Here is a 23619-nt window from a genome sequence, read left to right on the forward strand (position 1 = left end):
TGCAAGGTGGGGTAGGAATTTGTTTGCCCAACGTATAAAAATTGCTAACCATTCACAGCAGAGCATGACGCACACAGAAAGCACCAGCATAGCAAGGGTGTGGGACTGCCTGCCCAATCCACCTACTGTGTCTGGCAATCTTACTTCCACTACTTCTCCATGTTTGAGTCACATTTATTCAGTTTTCCAATAATTTTTATCGAGGGCGTCCTGTGTACTCTGCATTGTTCCAGGTGCTTAAAGAAATGTTTAATCAGAGACAATTCACGAGTCAGGCTGCCTGGAAGTGTGCACTAGGCTGACTTTGACCAATTAAAATGTAAACTTTAGAGACAGGCGCTCAAAGGATCTGGAGCAGGCCTCTTTACATCCTTAATTGACTGAATAATGTGCTTCATCTGTGCCATTTTAAAAAATCACCATGCCGTGGATCACAAATTTTGAATTATATTTTCAGACAATCGCATGGGCATTTTCACACTTATCCATTTTTACGTAGTTTAACTCCTGCTTAAAAATATTTTGGAACTTTTCTTGAAAGTATAGATCTTATCCTAGAAGTTTAGATGTGTGAATTCTACAGCAAAGTTGGAAAAAAAAATCCGTCACATTCTTACATTTTAAAAAACTATAGATTTTTTTAAAAAATGTCTTTTTCTCATACTACTTAGGAATATTTTCTGACTTATTTTTAAGTTTTTTTAATTTTAAACTAATCTCTGGGATAAAGGGAACTAATCAATGTTTTGGCTGCCTCTTTCCTCCAAGGCCATGTAATTTATCAGATTGCCAGTTTAGGTTAGCACTGCGCACAGGGCAGCCAGCTTTACAGCTTGAGGGATCTAGAGGGTATTTTCTAAGGACTCTGTATACACACTATGTTAGATCAGAAGAAAAGCAATCAATCTGTTAGTTAAACCACATGCTTATGCAATTTTACATGGTGAAATTTGTCTATTATGCCATTTAACAGTAAGTCATAAAGACTTGCTGGTAGATGAATACATGAAGAGAGATTATAACATCCCCTAAAGCAAGACTGAAATGAATTAAACCCAACAGAAAAGGGGTTGAGGAAGAGGAGAGAGCATGATAGAATGGCACAGTGTTAAATCTCAGGGTGGAAATCATAGTGAGCTTGGGGGGAAGGCTAGATTAAAAGAACATTTTCTTCATTCATTCACGTATGTATTTGCTTCTTCGTTAAACACCACTAAGGGCTCATTAATACAGTACCAGGCACTGTAAGACCAAATTAAGTCTAATATTTCTCCCAAGTTCGTGTGATCCCTTTAAAACTACCCTTCCACTCTTCTCCACTACATGGGACTCTCTTTCCTTCTCAGTGAACCTTTCCTCCACATTCCACACAGTCACTCCTAATCTCCTCCTTTGCTTTACCTCTCTGCCTTTGCTTCATTAATGTTCAGCCCATTTTTCCAAACCTCATCCTTCTTTTCCTGATATCACAGCCCAGTCCTAGCCTTAAATTAATAAACAATTTGTACTGAGCTCCAACATGGAGCTGTGAGGGTTACTGTACAAAGAAGAAGTACAAGATGCGACAAGGAGCTATTATTCATGCTTACAACATACACAATGAGGACAGCACGTCACATGAGCCCAGTACCAGCTGGCTGCTCCATGCAATGAGCGCTACAGGAGTTTGTGGGCTGGAAAACCACCGGAAGTTTCTCAAGGAACGGAGACCGAAGTCTTGAAAATAAGATTCAGTGGTTGTAAAAGATAGCAAAGACAACCCCAGGGAGTGTGAAAAGCTGCCCACCCCAAAAAAGTCAACCCCTGTGGCCATCCACTGCTTGCCGCTCTGTGAGCAAGCGCATCCTGGGTTTAAACCTTCTCTCTGCCAGTGACTTGAATGCATATTCTTTAGCACAGGCTTGAAAAAACAAAGGTGGGTCAGTATATCTCTCTGGCTTTTCTACATTTCTTCGTCCTATTTATTTTAAACCCCTTGAGAAGAGGCTCATATCTGATCTTTAGTTTGAAGGGACCAGTGTACTCTGCCTCACTGATAGACCATGAAAGGACTAGCAGGTTATAAGAATTTAAGGTCCCGGGAATATATCTGTGACAATCAGATCAGTCCCTGTGAATAGAGAAAGAGATGAAAGAACTATGACTGGGCGTTGTATAAAGAAAGTGTTCAAAACACACCGAGTCAATAAGTATTGATTTATTATACTGGCCATAATGTAGTATAATGTAGCCACAAAATGAGAGGGAAACAGCAAAACAGGGTCGGGATATGCAGTGAGGGTAAATCAGGTAATTCAGAAGAAGAAAGCTGACTGGGTCCTAGAAGGAGGGGCTGGAGCCACTGGAGCCTGTGTTGTGACAGGGGCATGAATGGAAGAAGAAACACCAGGAAGGGAGTGTGCTGTCGAGGCAGGACTCCAAATAACAGTGAGCGATGTCACCGGCAGGACATCTGAAAAGAGCCTAGGGCTGCAAGGATGGCTGGGTTCAATTTCCTGTTTAATTTTAGGACAGATGACTTTGTGTTAATATCTACATTTAGGCAGCTTCTGTGAAGCCATGGAATTCTCAATGAAATTTTCCTATTTTTATTGTATTTATCCTGAGTCTGAATCTCAATCATGAAAATAAAAATGCCAGCTAAGCCAGCTTAATAAAGATAGAAATACAGGCTCTTGCTAGGAAATTCTGGGCCTTCCTGAATCTTTCTCTAAGATTCATCAAGAAAAATTATCCAATTTTTAAAAATAAATAAAAAAGATTATTGTGTCTCTTTTTAATATGCTTGCCTAAGAGTCATCTTACACCCTAGGGGAAGGTAACACTATCTGTCATAATTAGGGCCCAGACTCTGTAAATTAGATGATATAGAAAACTGATACACTGCAAATGGTTTTTGTCTAGAAAAAAAGGTAACCCCCATGGTTATGGCTTTATTGCCCCATAGGACATTAACCAGTTTGGTGTCTAAATTTGCAATCTTATTCCAGAATTTTCCTTTCCACATATCAGTTCTCATATTCCCCTTTGGGTCAGCTTTGTCATTTCTCTACTTCTATCATTAACAAGTTTAATAAATCAAAACATGCTCACAATTTGTATATTTGTAGATTTTTTAAAAAATAAATTTATTTATTTTTGGCTGTGTTGGGTCTCTGTTGCTGCACACGCGCTTCCTCTAGTTGTGGCGAGCAGGGGCTACTCTTCATTGGGATGTGCAGGCTTCTCACTGTGCTGGCTTCTCTTGTTGCGGAGCACGGGCTCTAGGTGCGTGGGCTTCAGTAGTTGTGGCATGTGGGCTTCAGCAGTTGTGCCTCACAGGCTCTAGAGCGCAGGCGCAGTAGTTGTGGTGCACAGGCTTAGCTGCTCTGCAACATGTGGGATCTTCCTGGACCAGGGATCGAACCCGTGTTCCCTGCATTGGTAGGTGGATTCTTAACCACTGCGCCACCAGGAAAGTCCCAAGAAATATGTTTTTAACTTTTTAAAAATTATAACTCGACAACTCTTAGAAGTCTGAATTGATATCACAGGTTGAATTTATTGATTAACAAACACCTGGATTATGATGTGTCTCTGGTAATACTAAGGACCCCCAAATCTTATAATTAGCATCAATAATTTTATACAGTGTATTTTATCCATGTCCATGAGCAGAACATTGGAAAGAGATAGGCAAGAGGAGTAGCACTTGCAAACCACTGAGCAAGTACTGATAGGGTCAGCAACAGAAGCAAATAATTCTCTAATTTCCAAGAAAGGTTCCTCCACTATGCTGCAGAACTGATCTTCTGCAGAATCACAAGCCCATGAGATTGTGCAATTTTGGCAAGCTGTCAAGTCAGAAAGCATTTCAAATAGAAAGAGGAACGTAAAAAAAATGTTATCCCTGGGGAAAGGTTTCTTCCCTTCCCTTGCTCCAAAAGGACTCATAATTCATTTCAGCTGCTTTGGATTTTCACGGCATCATCTTTTTTAAAAAATGAAAAATTGAGACCTTATGGAGAGGCATCAAATATAGGAACAAATGTAATTTTCTTTTAGTGAGGCCTAGCTAACTACCTTCAGTGTTTAAGATATACAAGATTTTATTACTGTGGGAGTCCTGAAACATCTGGATTAATCTTTTTCTTAAAATTAACTTTAAATCAGCCAAAGGACCAATCCCAACTACTTTAAGAGATCTATGACAGAACTGAGTTAAGCTCCCCAAATGTCCTATTTCCAATTTTTTTTAGAACATGGTACATTTCTTATGGTGTGAAATTACTGCGTAATACAAATTTGAATTTGCCATGCATATACACACACAAAGATTATTGAGTTCCTACTGTATACAAGACATCAGATAGAAAGGTATAAGTTAGTTTCCACCTGAAAGGAGGTTACAGTTCAGTTGGAGAGGCAATAACCAAGTAACATCCCTCTGTAAAAGGACATTAAGGTATACTTTTGATATGGTTAGAATTTAATTTCTCTTTTAATAGACCTTGATCATCTTTGGGCTGTTACCAGTTAAACTATGGTATTGCCTCTCTAATTAGAGTAAGGCATAGTATAGTAGTGCATATGCGTGCGTGCGTGTGTGTGTGTGTGTGTGTGTGTGTGTGTGTGTGTGTGTTCTACTGTAGGACTGATTTTTCATAGGGACTATTTGGAAGATAAACAGAAAAAGGGCCAAAGGAAAGAGGCTAAGATTGGTCAATAACCTCACTTGTTTATTCATTTAGTAACCGTATGCCAGGAACTAATAGGTCTTATGAAGGAGGCAAAGCACCAGCCAAGCACCTGGCACACAGTAGGTATTGAACAAACATTCACTGAATTAAGTTAAAGATATATCAGAAGTGAACTTTGACTTCAGTGAGTTTATAATGTAGGAGAGAAGCTGCATTTTCTACTGAGTCAAATAATTATAATACAAAGGAGAAAGTGGATTCCATGAAAGAGATATGGATGAAAAGCTTGGAGTGCACAGGGAAAGCAGAGTCAGTTGGTGTACCAGATTACACTTTGGGGACAAAGTGGTATGTAATTTGGACAAGGATGGGTTGGATGCTGACTTACGGTGACAAATGGAGGGACTCTGTAGGTAAAGGAAGAGCATGAGTCAAGGCTCAGGGGTAGAACAATGTGAGACTGGAATAGGGAAACTCAGTTTGGGCATTAAAAGATGGTAGAAAAAGAGCCTGAGAAGGTGCAGTAGGTTTAAATAGTGATGCTGCCTAAAACCACACGAAGAGTTTGAACCTAGAGCTGAGAACAAAGAAACATTACTGAAGATCTTTTCTCGTTTTTGAATAATAGGCTGCTGCTCCTAGCAGAGAAAAAGGTTGTATTCTATGTTGGATTCCTTTAAACATCCCTTTAAGAAATCTCAGTATGCTTGGTGATATTGGTTTATTTTGGAATAATCATGTCTTAGAATCCTGTGGTTTCTTTGTTCGCTTAGAATCACCTTCGGCCCACAGGATTCTCTGCTCCAGAATGCCCTGCCTACGAGGGACCTACCACGTATCCTTACAAGAAAGTTGCTGCTGATGTTTTGACTCTAAAAGATGGGAGTGGGGGGTATCACTCATCATTCCTAGTCTCTCCATGGATGAGACACTTCACCTCTAGCCTGACTCCTCATACTGGGTTCTCTGACCAGAAGCAGTTCTTCAGTGATGAAGGTCAATTGCCTTTCACCATGCCTGGCTCACTGTGGACCTCTGCCAGCAGTGCTATTGGAGAGCCTTTGGTGCCCTTCAGTCGCCGTGCCACTCGATTTACTCTCTTGCTGACTCTCCTCAAACCCACAGTAATGAAATGTTGATTAAAAATATCTGATTGAGTGGTGGCAGCAGCTGCATCAATATTAAATAACTACTGTTTACTGAGCACTCACCATGTTCTAGGTTGCTGACAGGATGTAATCACCCAACAAAACTGAGACAAGGATTGTAATCAGAATCCCCAAATTCTGATTTGGGGAGAAAAGTAAGGCTCTGAGATTGATGAACCTTGCCCACAGTAGTAGAGAGGGAGCAGTAATTGGACCATGGCATTCTGATGTGAGAGCCTGGACAGGTTGCCGCTCCATAGACAGACAGTTCTTCTAATTGTTGCCTCTAACCTATACTGCCCCCCCAATTTCATTTCACAGGAAAGTATACTGCACAACTAGAACACTGGCCTGGGCCTTGGGTCCCATGTCTTATCTGATGGCCAGTTATCACCTGCTTCTCAGGAATGTCTTTCTAGGCCATTGTTTGCATCATTTCAAAAACAGAGAGCTATGGATTTTCTGTGGGGCTCATTCCCGGGAGCTAGAGATTGCAATTCAAGGCTGAAATATGCCTTGATGGTCACTGTCAACTCATTGTTCCCTTTATTATCTATTAGCTTTGGGGGACTTTTAAATTGTAAGATATATCTTAACCCTCTTTCCAAAGCATTTAATCTTTTCAGATCTTGAAAATAGTTTTGTTTTTTCCTTGTCCTTGATTATCTAAATTTGTACAACTAGAAATGTTTTCTCACACTAAATCCTTATCCTTCCAGGGATTTCATTGTTTAGTGGTTATTTTCTGATTTCATCTAATCTTTTCATATATCCCTAGAATTTAGGAGACTGATGCCCAGTAATGACTATAACTATTCTAGTGGAAACTCCAGCAAGTATGCCCAAAGAAGGAGCTCTGTGTTTAGAACTAAATTCCTTAGATATGGCACTACACGGTAAATCCAACTTTTCTTGCAGCCCCTCCTAGCATCATTACCCTTAGGATTCATTGTCATTCTCACCTTCCTTCTTTTGCCAAAATATTTCTCTAGATTTATTCATTGAACTAATTAAATGTATCCATGCCCCTAGAGTAGCACATAACCATACACAAGGAAAAGCCCATTGAATTAGGCATCTAAGACTCCACAACTAAAAAAAAAAAGGAAAGAAGGAAGAAAAAATTAGAGGTATTTCCCTTAAAAGAAGGTCAGATGGAAAAGTTGTCTTATATCAGTCCTGAAGGGTTTGCAAGCTCCCAGTCTGTACCATAAAGTCTCTACTTGATGCATAACACATTTGGAGCAGTCAGGATGGGGCTTAGTTTGGTCATGAGATTATAGCCCCAAGAACTCAGGAAAACCACTGCCATGCATATTTATAGTCACTGAAACTCCGCTGCCACAGCCTGCCTTCTTGTATCCCATCCCATCTGTTTATTAATCAAATTCCTTCCTTCACTCATTTAATAAAATTTTTTGAGTGGATATTATCTTCCAGAAACTGTATGCTAATCTCTGGTACTACGCTAACAATTCAAGCTGGCCACTTTTCCATTGGGTAGACCCTCATAGGATCTCAGTAATCTGAAACCTCTTCTAGATAGCATTAAGGAAAAAGACCAGAAAAAAGTTTTTGATTAATAAAGAGGTTTTTAAAAAATGTCTCATGGTGGTTTTCCATTCATTATAGTATTTAAAATGCCTTAATATTTAGCTAGCATTTTTACAGGTTTCAAAGGACTTTCACAAACACTCTGTAGTTAAAGGTTCACTTCCAGGGTTTGCATAGTTTGAGAAGATCTTCCTCACTATGAACTCCTTGAGTGCAGAGACTGCATTTTAGTATTGCTTATATATCCAGAATCTCACCCAGAGCTAGGTATGGAATTGACAACCAGTAAGTGATTTTTGAATGAATGTCTTCACATTACATGTTTGTAAGTTATTTTCCCTACTGGTTTGTAATGAGAGGCTGTTTCCACTATTTCCTTTTCATGTGCCCAGTACTGTTCTCATCAGACAAGACACTTGGCTGGATCTCACCCAGGAAAAATGTCAAGCTGGACTTGCAGCATGAATAGGAAAATGCCATGTTATCTAGCCACATCATTGCTCCTTGAAGCCAAAATCAAGGAGGTTCTTTGTATCATCCATTATGAAAAGTTTGACAAAGACACAAAGTTGCAAGGTAGGGCAAATGGGAGAACTAAGTTTTATATTGAGGGTGGTAGTTTCACAATGACAATGATTAAGGTTTCAGAAATATGAAGACAGATTTGAACAAACTTAAGACAGATTTGAGCAGTAAGATGGCATCTGAAGCAAGTACATCATTAATATGCCTTCTTCAACTCTCTTCTTTCACAGGGGACTTGGGAATTATTTCCTCATATTATATATGCCAACTGCATGGGCCGCTGGTTAAAAACACTAAGCCGTCCAATGAGCAGAATGTAAGAAATGACAGGACTAGCTGTCTGGCATTTTGGTCTCTGGAAGAAAGCAAGATAACAAGCCTGTAAAGTAGTCATCTTAGAAAGAAGAGGTAGATATGAATCAAGAGGGTTAACATCTTGCTATTTCCATCTTTCCCCATCAGAAATCTTAAGTAGACTAACTTTCAATTTCCCTAATTATTTGTGAAAACATTTTTAGGAGATAACCCAAGACTTAGAGGTTAAAAATATGTTTTGTCAATGGAATGTGTGTTAGCAGAAAAATGTTAGGAGATAATTTTAGGTCCTGGAGCTTAGGTATTATCCTGTGTGATCTTGGAAAAGTCATCTAACCTCTCTGGACTTCCATTTTCTAACTTCAATAGTAATATTTTTAAATTGGCCCATTTATCTCTTCATATAGATGACATAGGAGTAGAGTTAATAGAGATAAAATATTTAAAAATTAAGAGACCTATTTAAATGTAAACTATTTTATTTAAATAGTTTATTTTTCCTTTTTTGACCCTAACTCAGCTCTGAGTAGAAAAAGTGGTCAATAAGAAAGGATTGAAAAAGTCAGTTATGGAAAAGTTGGTTCCAGATCTAAGAGAAGTCTGACTCATTCAACAGTTAAACAGCAAGTCTAAAACAAATTAACCACACATCCCCAGCTTCTTATTCCTTTTTCTGTTTGATTTTGATGGACATCTGTGTGGGTGAGGTAATGTAAGTGTTTGCTGTGGTAAAAACATTGTGAAAATACTGTGTTCTTTTACCCTGCCAACATGAGAACCAGAAGGAGGAAGTGAAGATAAGCTACAATGACTTGTATCAGTAAATGTGAGCTGAGCTACTCAGAATCTCCCCAGTAATTCCTGAAACCTTCAGTATGTTTTACACACACACACACACACACACACACACACACACACACACACACACACACACACACACACACACACTCTACATCTAGCTATCTATGTATCTTCACCTTCCACTATGTGCCAGACACTTTTTGAAGCATTCAGGTTATGCTATTGAATGAGAAATCATGCTTCCTGCTTTCAAAATGCTTACATTCCAATATGTGAAGAAATAAAATAGTGAAGTCAGAAAGTAAATTATTAAGATAAATTCAAATAATTATCTTTGCTATAAAAAAAATCCATAATAATAAAATGTAGAGTAATAGGCAGCTGAGAACTGGGGCTGAGGTTTGACAACTTTAGATACAATAGTCAGACAAGATCTCTCTGAGAAGCTGACATCTGAACTAAAATGTGAATATGCAGATGATGTACCAGCCAGGGGAAAATCTGGAAGAAGAACTGAGAGAGCAGTTGGAGTGACTTAGATGAGGAAAATCTGCATGAAGATAAAGTTGGAGAGGTAAGCAAGACCCTGACTATGTACTCTGTGAACTTGGGGTTTATTCTAGAGGGAATAGGAAACTCTTGGATAGTTTTTAGAGCTTCTTTGATGTGTGGGGCAATATCTTTCATCAACTTCGGACAATTCTTACTCCTATCTCTACAAGTGTTTCTTCTGCCCCATTCTCTTCCTCCTATCCAACTGTGACACCAACTAAATGTATATTAGACCATCTGATACTGTCTCACATATCTAGAACTTTCTATTCAGTGTTGTTTTTTTTTCCCCCCTTCATTTCTTTTCCTCTTTGTGGTTCAGTTTGGATAATCTCTATTGACCTGTCTTCAAATTCACTGATCCTTTCTTCTCCTGTGTCCAGCCATGTAGTTAAACACATTAAATGAATTCTTTATTTCTGATATTGTAGTTTTCAGCTCTATAATTTCCACTTAATCCTTTTATAGAATTTTTATTTCTATGCTGAAGTTTCCCATCTGGCATAAAGTACTTTCCTAAAAAATGTTTGTTGAATGAATGAACTGGTTTTGATGCCCTGTCAATAAGAAGTTATTTTTAAAATACAGAAAACAAATTTATATTTTGAACATTCAGTTTATCACAAATTAGGTATCTTTCACTAAGACTTAATAATTTCTGGTATAAGCAGGTGACAGACATTCTCATCTGCATACTTTGCAAATTTAGTCTTATTTTGGGGACAGCTAATGTTACAAAGCACTTTCATATTATTGGTATATTTTTTTAAATGGAGTATAGTTAATTTACAATGTTGTGTTAGTTTCAGGTGTACATATATGTGTGTGTGTGTTAGTTTCAGGTGTACATATATGTGTGTGTGTGTATATATGAATATATATATTCTTTCTCAGATTCTTTTCTATTATAGGTTATTACAAGATACTGAATATAGTTCCCTGTGCTATACCATAGGTCCTTCTTTTTTATCTATTTTATGTAAAGTAGTATGTATCTGTTAACCCCAAACTCCTAATTTATCCCTGCCCCACCCCACCCCCCATTCCCCTTTGGTAACCATAAGTTTGTTTACTATGTCTATTAGAAAACAGAGAGCAATCAGAATGGGACTTAGCTTGTTCATGAAATTACAGCCCCAAGAACGCAGGAAAACCTCTGCCATGCATATTTATAGTCACTGAAATTCTGTTGCCACAGCCTGTCTTCTTGATCCCATCACATCTGTTTATTAATCAAATTCTATTTCTATTTTTTTAATTTTTATTTTATATTGGAGTATAATTGATTTAGAATGTTGTGTTAGTTTTAGGTATACAGCAAAGTGATTTATTTATACATACACATATATCTATTCTATTTCAGATTCTTTTCCCATATAGCTTATTACAAAGTATTGAGAAGAGTTCCCTGTTCTATACATAGGTCCTTGTTGATTCCCTATTTTATATTTAGTAGTGTCCATATGTTAATCCCAAACTCCTAATTTATCCCTCCCCACCTTTCCCCTTTGGTAGCCATAAGTTTGTTTTCAAAGTCTGTGAGCTTGCTTTGTAAACAAATTCATTTGTATCACGTTGTCCAACACAGAAGTGATATCATATTATACTTATCTTTCTCTGTCTGACTGACTTCACTTAGTATGATAATCTCTAGGTCCATCCATGTTGCTGCAAATGGCATTATTTCATTCTTTTTTATGGCTGAGTAATACTCTATTGTACATATGTACCATATCTTCTTTATCCATTCCTCTGTTGATGGACATTTAGGTTGCTTCCATGTCTTGGCTATTGTAAATAGTGCTGCAATGAACACTGGGGTCCACGTATCTTTTCGAATTAGAGTTTTCGTCTTTTCTAGATATATGTCCAGGAGTGGGATTGCTGAATCACATGGTAGCTCTTTTTTTAGTTTTTTAAGGAACCTACATACAGTTCTCCATAGTGGCTATACCAATTTACATTCCCACCAATAGTGTAGGAGGGTTACCTTTTCTCCACACCCTCTCCAGCATTTATTATTTATAGACTTTTTGATGATGGCCATTCTGACTGGTGTGAGGTGATACCTTACTGTAGTTTTGATTTGCATTTCTCTAATAATTAGTGACACTGAGCACCTTTTCATGTTGAACATCTGGAGGTCATTTTTGGAGAAATGTCTGTTTAGGTCTTCTGCCCATTTTTTGACTGGGTTGTTTGATTTTTTGACATTGAGCTGCATGAGCTCTTTGTATATTTTGGAAATTAATCCCTTGTCAGTCACATCATTTGCAAAATTTTCTTCCAGTCTATAAGCTGTCTTTTAATTTTGTTTATGGTTTCCTTTGCTTTGCAAAACCTTGTAAGTTTAATTAGGTACCATTTGTTTATTTTTGTTTTTATTTCTATTGCTCTAGGAGATGGATCCAAAAAAATACTGCTGTGGTTTATGTCAAAGAGTGTTTTACCTATGTTTTCCTCTAGGAGTTTTATAGTATCCGGTTTTACATTTAGGCCTTTAATCCATTTTGAGTTTATTTTTTATATGGTGTTAGAGAATGTTCTAATTTCATTCTTTTACGTGTAGCTGTCCAGTTTTCCCAGCACCACTTACTGAAGAGACTGTCTTTTCTCCACTGTGTTGTATGTTCTCACCTCCTTTGTTGAAGATTAATTGACTGTAGGTGTGTGGGTTTATTTCTGGGCTCTCTATTCTGTTCCACTTATCTATATGTCTGTTTTTGTGCCAATACCATGCTGTTTTGATTACTGTAGCTTTGTAGTATTGTCTGAAGTCTGGGACGGTTATGCCTCCAGCTTTGTTCTTTTTCCTCAGTATTGCTTTTGCAATTCTGGGTCTTTTATGGTTCCATATACGTTTTAGGACTATTTATTTTAGTTCTGTGGAAAATTTCATGGGTAATTTGATAGGGATCACATTAAATCTGTAGATTGCTTTGGGTAGTATGGCCATATTAACTATATTAATCCTTCCAATCCAAGAGCATAAGATACCTTTCCATTTCTTTGAATCACCTTTAATTTCCTTTATCGATGTTTTATCGTTCTCAACATATAAGTCTTTCACCTCCTTGGTCAGGTGTATTCTTAGGTCAGGTGTATTCTGATTTTATTTTTTATTGTTTTTAATGTGATTTTAAAAGGGATTTTTTTAACTTTCTCTTTCTGATATTCCATTGTTAGTGTAAAGAAATGCAACATATTTCTGTATGTTACTCTTGTATTCTGTTACCTTGCTGAATTCATTTATTAGTTTTTGTGTGATTAGTATTTTTATGTTTGATCAGCTCCCTCTGGAAGCTCACAGGACTAGACCCACAGGTATATGAACTTTGCTTAATAGTGCAGACCTATAGCAACCATAATTAATGTCTCCCTTTTGTGAATGCTTTGAATAAAGCCAGAATGTCTTTGGGTTCAGTTTTATCCCTGGAAAAAAAGACAAGTCATTCTATTGGTAAGACATAGAATATGAACAGATAACTCATGCCTTAAATTGTTTCTCTCTAGAGAAGAGCTATCGCAAGTCTCTCCAAATGCAAAGGTAAAAGGGAGATATGATTTTCACCTGAAAAAGAATTAATTCGAGAAGAATTTCTTAAGGTGAGAGATGCATACTGACATGTATTACAGCTCTGTAACAATGCTCATACGTGCACACGTGCACACATGCACATGCACACATGCATATACACAGACTCACAGGGGTACAGCATTTTATCCTCTCAGTAGAAACTTAGACTCTTTCATATTCATCTGTACTTTCTAGACATTATATGGAAAGAAAGACAGACATCTGAATTTGGCTGGTGGGAGGGCTGCCCGGTGATTAATTAGATCAGTGCATGGGCTGGGATATGCTGACCTTTTCTGTCCCTGCTAAGCCGAAGACCTCTGCTTCTTAGTGCTTCCCTCTTTGCAAACTGTAACAACAAGCGTTCTTTTCAAAGTATTTCACAAACTTTACTTCTCATTGCCCTGAGGAGAGGCCCTTATTAGTCTCTCCATTTTGCTGACTGCAGTGAACTGACCTGCTTGGGGTCCAGTGGGAATTAGTGCCCAAACTGGAATTACAACTTCAGGGCCTTTGGACCCAGTCCAGAGCAATGGCCACTTAGGACAAGTCTGTCTTGGCTCTTTTTTCCTCTTGCTCTGTCTCTGCAGGGGTAACCCACCCCAAGGATGCATTCTTATCAGTCTGTGAATTTTGGTTTCAACATACTTATGGTATTTTTGATGTTGTCAAGTGTACTTGTGCTATTTATGATGTTGACAAACGTTCACTGTTGATTAAAGTTAAGGAGCTAGTCTGTGCCTGGATTTATACATCCCAGAACTTGTAAAAGTCAGACAGCTGGATAATGCTAGGTGTTAGGGAGTAGGATGTGAAGATTGAAAACATCCTTGTGCATGGCTGGAGAAATACTGTTTCTCCTCACACCCCACTGACTAGAACTTAGTCCCATGGCTACATCTAACTGCAAGGGGGTCTTCGAATGACATCTTTATTCCAGACAGCCACATGTCCAGCTATAATACAGGATACTTTTACTATAGAAGAAGGAGTAAGTAATACTGGAAGATAGCTAGGAATCGCTGTCTCCCAAATTAGTTTTTTTCAAATTATTACTAATAAGGAAGCAAACAACCAGAGAGAAAAAGCGGGGTGGGGGGGGCATCAAATGAACCCGTCATCAAATATTTACTTTTTCTGCAGTCCTTAGAATTAAAGGGAACATTTAAGATCTTTCAATGGCTTTGTTTTTACTTATTTTATGTTACTTTACTTTATATTATTTCATTTTACATATTTATGTTTGACCTCAGATATTGAGGGTTGATTGAATCATCAGCCTCATTTCATGACATTAACATCATCACTCACACCATGCCTCAAACTTGTTTCATTTTTAAACATATTCCAAGTGGTCTTTAACAACTACCACCATCCTCTTCCCCATTTTAGGCTACGCCCTGAATGTGTTTGACACTTATCTTTGAAACTGTATGTTTCTTTGTAAATTGTCTGGTATTTTTTACATGTATGTTTTTTCACTTTACATAAATTATAGTGTGCAAAGAAAAACTTTGTCCTTTTCCTCATTTTTCTCATGCATCATTATGATTTTAAGATTTATTTGTGTGTGTATCTAGTTTATTGCTTCTGACTACATCATATTCCACTTTTTCCCTGTCAGTTTCCCTAGTTATGGACTCCTAATTTGCCCTTCAACTTTCCACTGCCAAAAAAAGAAAAAGCAATGATACACATGTGTACCTGTACTCCTAAGGGTCTGTGCAGGAACCTCTCAGGAGTGGTATTACTACACAAAGTAAGATTCATGCACATTAGTGGACTAAATACTACCACATTGCTCTCCAGAATGTCTATACCCAGTTACAGTTCTACCAGGAGCACATACAAGTTTGTTTCACCATCTACTCCCCCCGCCACACACACACTTGACATTATCAAGTTTCTAATTTTATGAATTTGAGGGGAATAAACCCATATGTCATTTCTTTGATTACTATTCATTTTATCATGTCTTCATATATGTGTTAGCCATTTAGATTTCCTCTTATGTAATCTGCCTTTTTATACCTTGCCCATTTTTGCATTGAATATTTTGTCTTTTTTCTCATCGATTTGTAGGAATCCTGTATAAACCCTTTACCAGTTAAGTCATTATAAATATTTGGTTTGTGGTGGAAATCCTTCCCCCAATCTGCCATCCATCTCTGTCTATCATGGTAGAGGGTTTTGGGTCTTTTCAGAATGCCCTTCCCCATTCTGAGCCATACAAAAAAATTATTTTACATTTTATTCTACTAGATGTAGGGTTTCATCTTCACATTTAGGTCTCTCATCCAACTGGAGTCTCGCTTTGTATTGGTATAAAGAATGGATCCTGTTTTGCTTTTTAATATAGTGACCCCAATTTCCTAACACTGTCACTAAACAGTTTTTCTCCCTATTGATTAATATATGACCATTGTCATAGATCAAGTTCCCTGATATACTCTCTGTGGTCTTTCTCTCTCTCTCTTAGATCTCCATTCCATTCCATTTGCCTATTTGTCCTGAACTCTTGAACTAGTTTCATATTTTTAAGAGTATATAGAGTATACACACACACACACAACATTATATGTGTACAGTGAAGTGTCGTCTTAATGACTGATTTAACTAGACTGACCTGGGAAATGTGGAATTTGATAAGTGATTCTGTGTGCCATATAAATAGCAAGAAAATGGGAAACCAAAAGTAAACTAGGGCTTCAGCATCTATCTTTGCCCCCAAGGGTGATGTGTATGATGACTACACGCAGCTTCCATGCAAAGAGGGAGTTGCCTCTCTGTCCTTCTATATTTCTTCTTGCTCTTTGTCCACAAATGTATTTTTCTTTCTCATATTTGCTTATTCAAACTTGTTTCATAAAAGATTTAGAATGTCTTACAAAAAATGCAATTAACCAAGCAAAATATAATAACACTGAAAGAGGTGAGAGAAACAAGCCAAGGGAAATATTAAAATTGTGCCTATTTTATTTGGAGCCCAGGTTAGTTTATAGTACCCTCAACTGACCCTGATCTTTCTTCCATTTGTAGTTTCTCTCTTTCTGGGTTTCACAAGGTTATTCAACTTTTGGGTTTTTTCATTGTGGTATTTAGGAGAGGAAAGGAAAACCTCTGGACAAGAGGAAAAAGGAGGTTGGAAAAAGGAGTTCTGTCGGGGGGGATTTCCTAGACCCTGTGCAATTACCTGATACAGGTAGAAAAAGTTTGATAGAAAGAGTAGAGACTGGGACCCAGAAGGCCCAGACTCTTGTCCCTGCTCTGCCACTGACTGCCTATGACCTTGACTCAAACACAAATCTCTCTCTGGTTTACTGTCCTCAGCTGCCAGGGAAGGAGGCTGCCCTAGGTGGTCCCAAGGTTCCATCCATTGCCAACATTCTCTGACTCTGCATGCGTTTTTCCTCTAGGGGCATCAATCATCAGCTCTCTCTGGAGACATTTTACAATATGCACACCGGGCCAGCTGTTAGTCCTAAAACTGAGAAAGGTCACTCCCAGAAGGCTATTAGCCTCCTCCCTTGGTTCAGAATAATTGCTCCACAGCATTCACATCACTTTTTTACACCAGGAATTCCTATCCTGTGGAAGGCCAAACAGATGCTGTCTTCCGCATCAAAGAGAAGAAATAATAAATGCATTCCACAGCTGAGAGGAAATAACTCCTACACACTGTATTTTCCAGCAAATAGCCAAAGAAGCTAGTCACAGAATCAGAGAAAACAAACTGTTGTCATCCAACTGTCCTCTGGTGCTCCAGCCTTCTTGTGTCACCCCTTTTGTCAACAACCGAATTCACTAACTCAGGCCCCCATTCTGCATTGACTGCTGGCATTCAGGCACCTCCCAGTTACATCTGAGACCCATCGGGGAAGAGATTCTGATTATCCCCTAACATTGCTCCAGCTCCTGCCCCTGGCTCCTCGTCACCCCACCTACCTCACCACCCACACTCCCACGCGCTCTAGCTTCACTCAAGGTGATCTTCACGCAAGGTGATCTCAGAGTCTTATCACGGCTGGGCTGTGCCAGAGGGGGATTCGTGCCCAGCACACAGGAAATGATTCAAAATCGGGTTTCAGGACTACAACTACTTTGAGAAGCCACTGGCCAGGTACCATCATAGAGATTCACTTACTGGCTGTTAGGGACTGAATTGTGTCCTCTCAAAATTCATATGTTGAAGCCCTAACACCAAAATGTGACTATATTTGGAGATACGGCATTTAAGGAAATAATGATAGTTAATGAGATCATCAGGGTGGGAGTCCTAATCTGATAGGATTAGTGTCTTTATATGAAGAGACAACAGAGAGCTCACTCTCTCTCATTCTCTCTCTTTCACTTCCTCTCTATTTCTATTTCTCTCCTTCTTCAGCAAGAAAGAGGCCATCTGCAAGCCAGGAAGAGGCTCTCACCATAAACCAAATTGGCTGGCACCTTGATCTTGGACTTCCCAACCTCCAGAGCTATGAGGAGATAAAGTTCTAGTGTTTAAGCCACCAGTCTAAGGTTATTTTGTTCTGGTGGCCTGAACAGACTAAGATACTGGCTTTCTGTCTTCTTGGCCTAGGCCTGTTGAACCCATCCTCAGAGGAGTCCCTTCTCCCATCACTCCTGGTCCTCTGCTTCTCTCAATGTGGTCTCCAAGTCTCATGTGGTCTGATCCCTGCTCTCCTCTGCAGCTTCATCTCCCCTCTTCTCTCTCCTCAATCCAGGCCCTGCAAGCCACCCAGGCCTTAGGTAGTTCCTGGAGAAGCACTCTGGCCCCTCCCACCGCAGGATGGGTATTCCCTCTGACTGCAGTGCCTCCTCCTCCAAGTCACCCATCACCTGCTTAACTCCTCTACTTCCTTTAGATCTTACCTCGGTTACGACTTCCCAGGGAAAGCCTGCCTGGTCCCTGGGTTTAGGTCAGCTTCTTTTGTTACATGCTTGCATAGAATGATGTTCTTTTTCTTTATTCCTTTAGCAACACACAGAACTAGCAGGAAGTGTGTTTTCTTTAATGACCTCACAGGTCTCAGGTGAAATTCTAAACCAGACCTTGGGAGTTGGATTCCTGCGCTTCCTCCAACGTGAGCTATCTGAAAGGGTAGTAAGTATTTTTGCCATTCTTCTGCCTTATGGTATTTCTCTGCATAACCCACTGCTCCAAATGATCACATTTCAATCAATTTGTAGATTTCTGAATTACTACAGTTCCTAGTTATCTCATATTTATGCTCCTAAAGCTATAAAATAAATGGAAATTATAAGAAAATCTTTGCACATCTGGAGAATTTGTTTTTACTTTCCAGTGCTTCTTTCAAATTCTAAATCTTTCATTTTCTATATTGAAGAGTTTGTATATCAGTATGGAAAATTTGCATAAATCATTTAACATTTTTATTACTATCACTAATTTTTTTTAACATCTTTATTGGGGTATAATTGCTTTACAATGGTGTGTTCGTTTCTGCTTTATAACAAAGTGAATCAGTTATACATATACATATGTTCCCATATCTCTTCCCTCTTGCATCTACTATCACTAATTTTTAAAAATCCTTTTTATTTATATTTTTGCTTTTTATATGAAAGGTGGACGAATATACTGAATCTCCATATACTGTTACCCCCATGTACCCACTAAAATCAATCAACTCATGGCCAGTGTTGTTTCATCTATACTCCAACAAAATACTGTTTTCAAATAGCCTATTTATCTTTAAAACAGGCTGTTTTGCTATTTTAGAGCATACCGGAGACATTTACATTTGCCATCAGTTTGAGTTCCTTCATCCACATCCTCCTACAGAATTTAGATTGGCATAACAAAATTGTACTGTAAAAACTATAGGCTCAAATATTAAAGATCTGATATCAGTCAAAATGTCACGTACTCCCATGTATATGGATTAAGTATAGCTCAGAGTAAAGTTTGTGTTATTTCTCCTTTACGAGGAGAAGTATATCTGGGTGGGATTTTTAACCTCGTGAAAACATTTAAGACAATTTCCCATAAAATAAAATCACTCTGTGGCAGGGTAGTTTAACTCTCCCTGTAAATTCTGAAAAGGCACGAATTTAAAATAATAATACAGTCCTGGGTCTCTTAAAGTCTCCTCTTTCTCTATTAACTGGTTATCTGCCCTGGGAAGTAGACAACTTAGACTTATATCTGTAGGTCGAAAGCCTGAGCAGACTGTTGTCATGATGGAGATTGAGTCTGGGCTGACACTCTTGGTTGTTTACCAAAGCATTCCCCCCTTGTCCACTCTGCTCAGGTGTTGGGGTCAATGTGGCTAGGGAAGAGAAACTGCTCCCCTGGGTAAGAGATGCCTCAGATTGTGGAAGCCTTTGAGAGTGATTCCACTCCTCTGCACCATGTTTAGTGTAAGAGGGACTATGTGATCCACTCTGGGCCGATGAAATGTAAGGGGAAGTATCCTGAGGCTTCTGGAGAAGATTTCCTCTTGACGAAGGATAGAGAGAAAGTCAGAGAGACTACCCTGATCCTTGCTTTCTGCCTTGCATGCAACTGCTGAGGAGGTAGCTCTTGGAGCTGTGGCAGCCATGCTGGGACTAGGAGAGGAGACGACGCTGACCCACTGAGGAATGAGCAGTGGAATAAGGGAAAGACCTGACTCCCCCATGTCCTCATCAGGCCTCAGAACAGATCCTACCTCTGGACTTCTTGTGTGGAGAGAAAATAAACCTCTCTACTTAAGTAACTTTTAGGTAGGTATTCTGCTGCTTGTACTCAAGAGCAAACAAACTGATAACGAACCAACACCAGTCTGTTTTGCTCATGCAGATTCCCGGTAAATACAGCATCTGCTCTAAAGTGAACAAGGGAGTCATACTGGTATCAATGGAAAAAAATGTTGCCTGCCATATCCGTAAACAAAGGATGTTGCAGCCTTCAAGTCACTACATCTACCCTGGACGGTGAGCCCTGAGGGAACTCAGGATGGAAACGAATGGGCTGCTGGCTGCCAAGCCCTCAGTCCTGCAGCCACCGCTGTGATGCACCCTGAGGAGACTTGGGATGGGAAAGCACAGGATACTGGCCTCAGATAGCTGAGGTGCATATCAAAGGAATAATTTCCATAAGCCCAGGCTCTTGCATCTTCCCATACAAAGACAAGCACTAAATTCCTTGAGATATCTGGTTTTCTTTAATTAACAGTATCCTTTGAAGTTCTGACTACCTGGTCTTTGTTGCAAAACCTCCTATGTATCCTGCCCTCTCCCTTACCTCTTCGGAGCCATGTCTCAGGGCTATCGGAGAGGCTGTGTCCTGGGCTTAAGTCCTCAGTTTTGTCAGCCAAATAAAATATTTTTAATTCTCAACTTTTAGGTTGTACATTTTTTCCAGTAGATACTGGTATGGTTAGAGTCACTTCAACTCAACTTACTAAACATTTACTGAGCACCTAACATGAGCCAGGGACTGTACTAGGTACTGGGAACTTGAATATAAACAAGACATGGTCTCTGCTCTGAAAAACTCTTGTTTAGTAAAAATTCTCAAAAAGGCCCAAAACTTCCAGGGGCTATTGTATTTTCTTGGGGAAATAAGACTGCCCTGCCCCAGACTGCTGGATTTAGGGTTGGGAAGGATGCTTGAGAAGCCATCTGACCCAGAAATAATAAAAATCACACATAGGGACATTCCATAAGGAGAGCTGGTCTCAGGAATAGGCTGATTGACAGATACATACATGGCATGATTTCAGAAACTCTGGAAAAGGCTCTTACTGCAGAAAAATCCCTCCTGGCACCTAAATCCCACACCTTGAGACTCATTCCCTGGGCTTAAAGATTTGTCCCTTTCTAAATTGCAAGTACCCCTAATAAGTGACACATTACTTTTTTTCCATCACTTAAGAGGAAAATTAGAGCCATCATGAAGGTTCCAGGGACCTGAAGAAAGAAGAGTGGAAGTGGAGGGAGGAGAAATGGGCCCCTATAAGGAGTTTGGGGAACACTGAGGTGACTCACATTTTAGCTCAGGGTCAGTTCTGAGCCAGCTGAAATAATCCCTGAAAAGGCAGGTGATCTGAGATTTTTCTGACCATTCTTTCTTTGGCTTGGATTTTCATTAGAAAAGCTTTATGGAAAATTGAGACTCCATCCCAGAAAGTATGGAAGTTTTCAGATAAAGATCCCATTGGCCACTCTAGCATGGAAATGAAGTAAGGGAGGGTCAGGAGAGAGAAGGCCTGTCCTGCTATTCATAGCTCTTCCAAACAAACCCCCAGGGAAACAATGGGGAGAAGAGAAGGCCTCTGCATTACTTCCTCTAAACTGGAAATGCCTAATTATGCAAAACATGTAAACAAAAAGTAGCCAACTGATAGGGAGGCTGAAGAGTGTTTTCTCTGTGGCTTGAAGATCTTGTTTGGACACTTCTAAATGTCTCAAGACTGCTTGTAGAGCACTGCAAGATTGACCCCCCCATCCCTCCCCCACCCCATTTCTTCTTCCCCGACCCTCCCCCTTGTTTGCAGCCCTCACTTCCTGGCACTTCCCCTTGTTTCCCACAGAAGCTCTGCCCAGTGTCTCTACCGCAACTTCTGGCTTCCTCCTAGACTGTCTGGTCTACAAAGGGGTTCAGTTCTAAAGGCCTCATAATCATGGTCAAACTGAAGGAGAGAGGAGAAGAAATGTCCACATGGGTGGATAAGAACAGCACTGACCTGCCTGTGCAAAAGTGAAGTTTTGTCTTAAATACCTGAATAGTGAATTTTCCTTCTTTTGCTAGTCAGGAAGCTCTAACCCCTGGTTATTTATTTTCTACTGTAAGCATCTCCCCTGGGCTCCTACTATGTGCCAGGCAGCAAGGTGGGCATGGAGGGCACAGTGGTGACCCCTGTAGACACAGTCCCCCCTTCTAGAGCAATTTTCATTCTATTGGGGAGGCCACTAAAAAAGAGGAGAGAGTTAGAAATGAAGATCCTTGGGATGTACATCAGGGAAACCCCACAGAATGCGTGATGCGCAGTTCCCCAGAGAAGGAAGAGGTGACATCGTCAGGAGAAGATGGAAAGAGAGATGGGACAGCAGGCAGTAGCTGTCTACTGTACTGAGGGGTTGAGACTGTAAATGTGGACAGATTTAGCTAAGAGCCCATCCAACAGGGGAAATGACCCCAGTGAAGTGGATTGAACCTAAGGCAGGGCTTGGCTTCACCAGAGGGGTAGAGAGAGGATGGGGGTGCTCATTCCAGGTAGGAGGGAGAAGTTAGCATAAGGGAAGGCAGAGATAGGAACCAGTGCATCACAGTGGTGGATAGTGAAGAGGCCTGCACAAGAGAACCCCAGGGCTGGCATTGGGAAGCCGCGGGAAATAATGTGGCCTGGTAAGTGCAGTCTGTAAGAAATGTTTCTAATTCAATTCTCTGTAAAAATTATATTACTCTTCTCAATTGGAAAACAGTCAATCTATTTGTGAGCCACAATATCTTAATTGTTGTGTATAGGAGTATTTGCTTTTTACCTATGATGACTGTCTAACAGTATTTATCAATGATTTCATTCCTACCTGCCATAGATTGGCAAATAGATAAATAATCTCACACTTCCTACCCTTCCTCTTTGGGACAGCAGAGGGAGAGAGGGGTGGGCGATCCCAGGAGGAGCAACGGGAGACCTGCTCCAGCCTGGTCTCTGGCTCTAATTACAAACCCTATCTTCGAGAGATCTGCCTTTTAAAAGAACATAAACAACACTGCCCAAGACCCCTAAAGGCCATTAATGCATTTTTTTAAGCTGAAAACACATAAAATCTGCACATTTTATTAACACTGGAAAAACATGATGAGAATCAGAATTTTCAGCAAGAAACTCCATTCCAACCCAATGCTAAGCTGCCTTGCTAAGAGTTCCTGGATCCCAGCCTCCCCAGTGGAAGTGTCTGTGAAGTCTGAGTGTATTTTCCTGCAATATACCTAGAGGTCTACTCTGGCTGCAGGAGTTCATGAGCTGAAGTGCCTTAACTATGCCTGGGAGGTACCAGGTAAGAGGGGAAAACTGGCTTTCAAAAAAAAAGGAATAACCTATCTCTATGTTTCAGTCACAAAGGGTATTTTTGTAATTAAACTGCACAGAGATGTAACTTTGCTACCTAGAGTGCCAGGTCTATGGGTACTCGGTTTTGTTCCTGCACAGGACTTTTTCATGGCCTAGGGATTTGCTAGGTCTCTTGTTGTGCACGATTTAAAGTCAGTGGTATTCTTTAATAGGTTGGAAATGGCTTGGGGCATTGCAAGGTGGTGGGGACAGTGGAGCTGATGAGAACCTGAGAGGGAGGACAAGGATTTCTCCAAGACTCAGGATACCTTTCATCCCTGGACACTGGGGACCCAGTATAAGACTGAGTCCACACAGCTATTTCTGAAGCTGACACTTCCAGTGACTAGCTTAGCAAGTCACTTCACCTCTCTGGGCCTTGTTTCCTCATTTAAAAAGTTTTC

General features: G+C 39.7%; 1 long non-coding RNA gene across 2 annotated transcripts; it reads left to right on the forward strand.

Moving 5' to 3' along the window:
• The first annotated feature begins 9546 nt into the window (after positions 1-9546).
• LOC309821116 lies at positions 9547-20384 on the forward strand. 2 transcript variants are annotated; one of them, XR_014296570.1, is made up of 5 exons: positions 9547-9596; positions 13088-13180; positions 18130-18255; positions 19689-19880; positions 19957-20384. It is a non-coding gene; the product is annotated as an uncharacterized lncRNA (long non-coding RNA). The 2 variants fall into 2 exon arrangements; XR_014296571.1 differs by having other exon boundaries at positions 9572-9596; positions 13093-13180.
• The last annotated feature ends 3235 nt before the right edge of the window (positions 20385-23619 follow it).

This window comes from Grampus griseus (genome assembly GCF_964374135.1).
Source record: "Grampus griseus genome assembly, chromosome: 3".
Classification (NCBI taxonomy): domain Eukaryota; kingdom Metazoa; phylum Chordata; class Mammalia; order Artiodactyla; family Delphinidae; genus Grampus; species Grampus griseus.